Source organism: Scyliorhinus torazame, chromosome 2 (assembly GCF_047496885.1).
Source record: "Scyliorhinus torazame isolate Kashiwa2021f chromosome 2, sScyTor2.1, whole genome shotgun sequence".
In the NCBI taxonomy this organism is placed as follows: Eukaryota; Metazoa; Chordata; class Chondrichthyes; order Carcharhiniformes; family Scyliorhinidae; genus Scyliorhinus; species Scyliorhinus torazame.
This window is the reverse complement of record NC_092708.1, coordinates 369,621,363-369,630,068: the sequence shown is the minus strand read 5'-3', so window position 1 is coordinate 369,630,068 and position 8,706 is coordinate 369,621,363.

The window sequence follows — 8,706 nt, the reverse complement described above, 5'->3', positions numbered from 1 at the left end:
GCAACCAAATGACCATTGGCTCCGCAGGACAGGAGGATCCTGCTGGAGTCAATGATAAGCCCCTTCCGCTGCCCAAAAACCCACAGGGTTGGGAGTGGGGAGGGGCGGAGGGCTGGCAGGGGGCTGGCGAGGGTACCCCCGGTCCATGTTTTCTGATTACTGCCTGCCCAACCAGTGGAGACATTGTTTACTCCATCAAAACCCTTCATAGCCCTGGTCAAATCTTAATTTTCTTTAACAACGGATATAATTGGGCAAGTTAATTGAATCTGGCAGCCCAAAGCAAATAGACATGGCGGGGTACAAAAATGCGATCACAGGCTTGTGCCTGTGTAACATTAAGTACTGCAAATTCTAGCTTTTGAAATAGCTAATGTACATGTGCAAATTAGAGAGTGTGAAATGTGCAGTGAAAGATTGTTTAAAAATATTTGGAAAATATTTTGATTCCACTGTAACGTCACAAATAAAAACAGAAAATGCTGGAAGTACTCTGTTGGGAGAGAAACTGAGGGCGGGATTTTCCGGCCCCGCCTGCCAGTGGGATCTTCCTGTGCCACCAAAGTTGGCTGCATGCGGCGGATTCTCAGGCAGCCGGGGCGGTGAGCCATGCAGATGCCGATAGACTTTGGTGGGACCGGCAGGCAATGGCTCGTTGCATTCGCCACAGGATAACCCGCTGCGGCGGATTAGATCCTCCATTCTGGAGACTAAGTGCTCCCACGAGCCGAGACTCACTACTGGCCTCTGCTGGCAATAGGAGCGGTGCCCAGGTGTGATATCCTTTTTAATACTAATTTACGCATTGAGGAGAGCTCACCGGATTCCATTGGAAAACCGGTGTGGGGCTGCCATTTTGAGCGGGTGGCCCGATTACGAGGTCCAGCAGTGGGCCCCCTCCCCTCCACAATGCAAATCTGCTCCCTCCACTGAAAAGGAGGAGCAACCTCCTCCCCCGCCACTGGAATAACTGGTCACCCCTCCACCACAGCACATATATATGAGGGTGACCTGACACCACCCCCCCCCACCACACCAACCCCCATCAGACTCCCCATCAGACCACCCTCATCATACCCCCACAGTTCCCCCATTAGCCACCCTCATTAGACATCCCACAAAGCCCCCAGCAGAGATCCCCATTGGGGACCCCCAACAGAAACCCCCATCAGATCCTCCAAAAGTGATTTTCATTCGATACGAATAGAAAACCCCATCAGAGATCCACAACAGAGACCCCACCAGAGACGCCCAACAAGCCCCCAACAAAGACCCCCATCAGTCACCCCTGCCTGAAAGCTGAAGAGCAGTCCAGGCAGTAAAGTGAAAAATCACAGCATTTTCAATTGCCCTTCCTTTCACATTTAAATGCATCCCAGGTACCCTGACATGATGCTAGTCACGATGTTTATAAACACTCTTGCTATGATTGACAGCTTCACACCACACGAAAAGCAGCTAAGTGTTTTCTTCTGTGACCCACTTGACCCACTGCAGGGTCCACCACTTCAGGGCCTTTCTGGGGTAAACTTACACAAAATCCCACTGTGGGGGTCGGTACATAATGGGGGAGTGGGTGTGTGTGTGTGTGGGGGGGGGGGGGGGTGGAGGTTGGCGACTTGGCCAGATGCAAATGGGTGTAAATCACCCATTTGAATTCTCCCACCGACGGAGGGCGTGTAGCTCTTTGCTGTTGCCAGCGGACGACCGGAGCATCGGAACGGCACCAATCCCGTTTTTCTGCTGACACTCCATTCTCCACCGAATTGGCAAACCTACTACCTACAGTGGGCAAAGGACAATCCACCCCATTAACTCTGCCTCTCTCGCCATCCTGACCTGCTGGGCATTTCTGGAATTTTCAGCTTTTATTTCAGATTTCCAGCATCCGCAGTATTCTGTCATTCGATTAGTGCAGCTTCACAAGGACTTGCTAATGGCTGCTGATGGGATCTACCAGTCCTGCCAGAGTCAGCAGCATGTGGAGGCGGTATGGGTGGGGAGGGGGGGGGGGGGGGGCTGGGCAGGGGTCAGAGGTGCAGGGGCCCGCAAAGCACACTCGATGCCACTTTTTGACTGCCTCCTGTGTGCACTTCCAACATTTTCTGAAAAAGAACCTCCTGCATGTTTTCTCCCGCCACACGGAAACTGTTCCAGTAGCATCAATCTCCAAATTGAAAAACGTGATGATTCAAGGTCACGTTTTTACTCTTGGTCTCTCAGAACTGGCTTATCACTATTCATGCCTGTGGAAATATTTTCCCCATTCGGCCCAAGATCAAAATGAATATTTGTACTGATGCAAAGCACTCTTTAAGTATTTAGAATATTTAACAATAACTGAATCCACAAAGAGGCTTCACTAAAGAACTGAAGAAGAATCAAAAGTTGCTGCCAGTGTTTTCACTGTAACGCAGCTGTAGTGAATGGCTGAATTTCTCTTGTTCTGCTTTCTTTCCTCCCCCTTCTTTGCCCCTTCGACACATGCTGTATGTTTTGATTGGACTGTCCTCTGTCAGCCGACTGATTAGGTCCCACTTCAGATGGAAGAGATGAGTTCAGTTTCCTTGTAAGTGAGTAATTACTGTTCCTCTGATTCACAAGACATGAGAAAATCAAGGACAGAAGTTGAAAATCTGACAAAGACCTGAGTTTAATTAATATTAAGTTTTCATGTCACATTCCTTTCAACCTTTGTAAGGATTCAGTCTTAATTAGAAATACAGTCAGCCAGTGAGCAAGTTTCCAGGAGAGATGAGATGTCAGAAATAAAGTTTATACCTCTGTTTTTCTCTCCCCCCCCCCACAACTCGCCCACCCCCACTCCTCTCCCACAGTTTTCCAGACTTTTCTTCTCGGAAGAACACAACGGCTGTCACTGAGGAGAATACGCAGCAGCTCATAGTAGTTCTCAGCTCATGTGATCATTCCTTATCTATTGAGGTTACATGATCAATGGTCGTAGCCTGTTCAACTGTGTGGGCCTTCACAGTTGAACCCAATGTGTGTGTCCAAACTCAGAACCTATTTGCTGGAGTCTATTGAAATCTTCAAGACTGAGATCGATGGACATTTGTTGGGTACTGGTATCATTGGAGGCGAAACAAAGACAATTGAATAGAGCTAAGGGGGAGATCAATCATAACCAAATTGTTTGACTGAACATTCTAGACAAGCTGAATGAGCTACTCCAATTCCTAAATTCCACCCAATGTCCACATATACCTTTTTCTCAATGGGTCAATGGGTAATAATTAATAGCAGTACTCTTGCTGATATCTTTACCCCTCCCTAGCTCAGGGGTCCTAAGTGTGTACAATTGCACCCCAACAATTGTCTTTGTTGAAACCTCGATCCTTTTGCTCTGTATGGTTTCGTGCAGTTGCAGACAGTGCCATTATTCACTCGGCCACCAGAGGGAAACATGATACAGTTGCCCCAATGTCTGTACGTTGTTTTCATATCAACTTGGTGTGGATTTAGTTCTGGATCCTGTTCTGTCTGCTGTGAAATCGAGAATAGCAAATGCTAAATGCAGTATGTTGGAAAATGGCAGAAAGCACAGCCGGACAGTGAAGAGAAAAGACACTGGTAACTGTATTCTTTCACCAGAATTAAAATGTAGACCACGAATCAAATGACCAACTGGTAATGTTGGCTGAAGGATGAATGTTGGCCGAGACATGTGTTAACACAAAATGCCCGGAAAGCTAAAATGATATGACTTCTAAAAGGACAAGATCAAATGTTTTAATTCCGTCAATGATCTGCCGACCTTCCAAGAGGCAGAAAATCAAACCCTGAAGTATGATGCGGTAGGTATTCTTCACCAGGACTACCTTCAAAATTAAAGCAAACATTTTAAATTCTGCGCCATGCAACAGAAGAAAGCAAAATTCCCAGAGTGAACAAGAAGTATTTTTCATGTTACCAGATCAGCATGGAGAGAGGAGGCAGCCATTCAGCCCTTCGAGTTTGTGGCAGATCTGCATTTTAACTCGGTGTCTAGAATCACGCACTGAATGACAGAATGGGAATCATTAGCAAAACAGATTTACCTTATTAGCAACAAACCTTTTTTAAATATCAATTTAGAGTACCCAATTCATTTTTTTCCAAATAAGGGGCAATTTTAGCGTGGCCAATCCATCTATACTGCACATCTTTGCGTTGTGGGGTGAAACCCACGCAAACACGGGAGAATGTGCAAACTCCACACGGGCAGTGACCCAGGGCCGGGATTGAACCTGGGACCTCGGCGCCGTAAGGCAGCAGTGCTAACCACTGTGCCACCGTGCTGCCCTATTAGCAACAAACCTACCAGACCATCTATTGTCCAAGCAGCACAGGGATATCACCAGTCAAGTACCTTACGAGTTTCCTGCTCGGCAACCTGGCAGGTTTTGGGGTGGAGTAGGGGTGGGTAGCAGTAAGTACCATTTTGAGCCATACATGTTTTCCCTCTCTGTACATTTACATTTCCTTCCAGTACCAGCATGGATCGTGGAAAAAAAATAGATTGCTATTCATATAGGAAAACATTACTAAAAAAGGATACATGTTGAAGTTTTCTGTCTTGCACTTATCAGAACACTTCGCAAGAGTACCAGTTTTTGGTGAAAACAACAATTTACACTGTATGAGAAGAGAATGCTGATTGGTTGGCAAATAAGTATAGTTACATTGTATACCTTGTGTTGCCCTATTAATTATTTTCTTTTATTCCCTTTTCTTCCCATGTGCTTAATGATCTGTTGAGCTGCTCGCAGAAAAATACTTTTCACTGTACCTCGGTACACGTGATAATAAACAAATCGAATCCAATCCAATCCAAGCTCTGATGTTAGAGGCATTGCCATGGAGAATTCATCAGTTGATGGCAGCTGACAGTTAACTGCCAAATATTGTTTGAAATTTAAACCAGGATGCTTGATTGGTCAAAGCATTAGCCTGAGGAATGAACCAGCGGATGATGTCACCCATTTTGTTTAGCTGAAAAAGGTGCAATGTGTGTACATGTTCTTTCTGTCAGCAAAGAAGAGGGCGGCAGGATGGCACAGTGGTTAATACTGCTGCCGCACAACCCCAGGGACCCAGGTTCGATTTCGACCTTGAGTGACTGTTTGGAGTTTGCACATTCTCTCCGTGCCTGCGTGGGATTCCTCCAGCTTCTCTGGTTTCCTCCCAAATCTAAAGGTGTGCAGGTTAGGTGGATTGGTCATGTTAAATTGCCCCTTAGTGTCCAAAAGGTTGGGTGGAGTTATGGGGATAGGGCGGGGGCATTAGCCTAGTTAGAGTGATCCCCATAACTGCACTGATCCTCCGAATGAGCACCTCATCTAGACCCACTTCCCCCACCCTATCCCCGTAACGCTGCGCATTGATCATGGCCAATCCACCTAACCGACGCATCTTTGGACACTAAGGAGCAATTGAGCATGGCCAATCTACAAAGCCTGTACATCTTTGTACCATGGGAGGAAACCAGAGCATGCGAAGGAAACCCATGCAGATACAGGGAGAACGTGCAAACTCCACGCAGATACTCACCCAAGGCCAGCATTGAACCTGGGTCCCTGGTGCTGTAAGGTAGCAATGCTAACCACTGTGCTACCATGCTACTCCTGCAATGTGTTTTGCATATTTTGGAGAAAGATGTGTGTCCACTCCTGGTTTGGAAAGGTTTTTACACAGGTGTCCCTGAGTCACTTCACATTCATAACTTTTGCAGTAGTAATTGGTGCAACCTAAACCCCCAAGGGGTACACTGTTGAAATCTTAGCAGATGGAATCAATTAGAAATTACTTTTTTGTAGTGACATTCAACCATTCACACATTATTCTCACCAGAAGAAGCAATGAAAAGGATAAGCTATGTTCAATCAGGATTAGCTGAGTTTTCAAAAATGTACTGGGTTATAACCATCACTGGCCCTGAAAAACAAATTTACAAATGTGGAATCTCATTCCCTCAGAAGATCATTTAAATACTGCAGATTTCAAAAAGCAAAGGACTGTTTTCAAAAGTTTATATTCTGCTATTTGTTTCACTTTCAATACAATGATTCAAGTTTGCTTTGTATTTCTTGCTCTTTACATCCTGCCTCACCACCTGTGAGAATTATTCAATCTGATTGGCTGATCAGCCTGCCGGCTGCCTGCCCTGTTGCTGGAGGCCACATATATTAAGCAATCAATATTAAGAAAGTTGCTAACACTTCACAGGCAGTCTTCTATTCACTGCATGTGATCAAGGAAGCTCAAAAACGAAGGAAAATAACCAAAAAATATAGATAGAGATGTGACTATTTAAATTTGGACATCTCAACCATTAGCAAAAGAGAGCAATTGAATATGGATTGGTCACTCTGCAAAAATATATATCATTAAAAAAAAAAATTTGGATTACAAATGCAAGATGAGCTACCATCTCAGTTTGTTTTATTAGAACATGAGGTGCTTACTTGCAAATTTGTTGATGTGACAATGACTTGGCTGCAGGGCTGTCAAAGTTTATAAATCAATAAAATTAATGCGGCACCTCCCCTGAGAATACTTTGACATATATCAACATCCAGTAAATCCAGCGGATATTTCCCTCCTGTCGACATCTTCACCAAAATACAGTCAATTCCAGACACATTTGATATCAGTGCTGAGCCAAACCACTTCCAGTGTTATATAAAATTCCTGATTCCATTCTAACACTGAAAGACAAAATCCCAGTTCAAGTAGAAGATCTTTCCCAATTATCTATTTTTAAAACTCGTCTTGTAAACAATACTTTGGACAAGCTCTTGAATACAGAATGCATCTCTTGAGAGGCAGGCATGCACACATCTGGAACTGAACTGAATAGATCCATTTGTAAGTGCAATCCGCTCCATATTAATGAGCTTACCTTCAACTAATCCATACTGGACATGGTTGTGTTAGGGGGTGGGTGTTTGACATGTTCCCCAGGAACCCCAAGTTCCAAAATAAAGTGGCAGCCACCCAATGGAAAGATTATCACAACTGAATCCTTTTTAATTAGCATTTGACAATAGATTTATCATCAACTGCAAAAAGAGATGCTGAATTCATGTTGCACTTAAATAACCATACACACCCAGAACTGGATGGACCATCAACTCTGGGTTCTCTTGTAGAACCCAGCGAGACCCATAGGCAAATCTATTGCAGAAAGAACAAAAAGAGGGGAAAAAGAATGAACGAAAGACTGATTTGCATTTGTATCCCGTGACAGATTACCACAATATACTACTTTTGTAGTTTTGAAGGAGGTCTTTATGAGGGCTCTGAGCAGAAGAGAAAAATAAACCCGATTTCTGCATTATGCAAATATGCAACAATTGATTAACCAAATTGTATTTAATGGGCTGTGTCCCCAACAAATGGGATAAGCTAGATATAATCTGCCTACACTTAACTCCACTGCGAGACAGTATTGCAGAAGTAATGCCAATTTTTTTTACTGTATAGTATACAGGTCAACATCGTTGAAATGGGTCCAGCGCAAAGAGTTGAAAATTAGCTTTTTTTAAAACAATTTGTACTTACGTAGCACCGTCCACGCAGTAAAACTTAAAGGATGAGGGTGGAATAAAGTGACAGTGACATTCTGGGAGATAATTCCAGAGTTTAAAATTGAGGCATGGGCTTGGCAGGACCAATAATGGCCAGCAAGCACAGGGGTGCCAATGAACCTTTTAGATTTCTTCATTGCCATTGTGTCAAAATCCTGGAGCTCCACCCCAACAGGCTGGCCAAGTGAGCATTGGAATGTTCACTCACCTCTCCAGTAATTGACCTTTCCTGGAGGCAAATTATTATCCAAATGGAAAGCAGATTCAAAATGCGTCTGGGCAGAGGGATCTGGGTGTCTTTGTTCATGAATCACAGGAAGTCAATGTAATAAGAAAGGTAAATGGAATATTAGCATTTATTGCTAAAGGACTGGAGTATAAAAGTAGAGAAGTATTGTTGCAATTGTACAGGGTGTTGGTGAGACCACATCTGGAGTATTGTGTCCAGTTTTGGTCTCCTTATTTGTTGAAGGATGTGGTGGCATTGGAGGCAGTTCAGAGGAGGTTCACCAGATTGGTTCCGGGGATGAAGGGGTTGACGTATGCGGAGAGGTTAATTAGTTTGGGCTCATACTCTCTGGAATTTAGAAGGATGAGAGGGGATCTGATCGAGGTATATAAAATACTAAAAGGGATTGATAAAGTAAATGTGGACCAAATGTTCCCCACTTGTGGGGCAATCTTGAACCAGAGGTCACGGATACAGGTTGAGAGGCGGTAGATTTGAAACTGAGAAGAGGAGGCACTACTTCTTGCAGAAGGCGGTGAATTTGGTGAACTCACTGTCCCATAGTGCGGTGGAGTCCGAATCATTAAATGGATTCAAGAGGGAAAAATATATATTTCTGATAAAATATGGATTAAGGGGATTTGGGAACAGGTAGGGAGGTGGCTTTGAGACCAAGGAAGAGATGAGCCATGATCTGACTGAATGGCAGAGCACGCTCGTTCGGCTGAATTGCCTACTTATTCTCCTATTCTTATGTTCCTACGTTCCTGGACAGCAAGTAATTTCAGGGCAGGGGAGCGGGGGGGGGGGGGGGGGGGCAAGAAGAGGCCCAATCATTAATGAATCCAATGGTCAAAGCCTAACACTCAATTGAATCACTGGATAGGG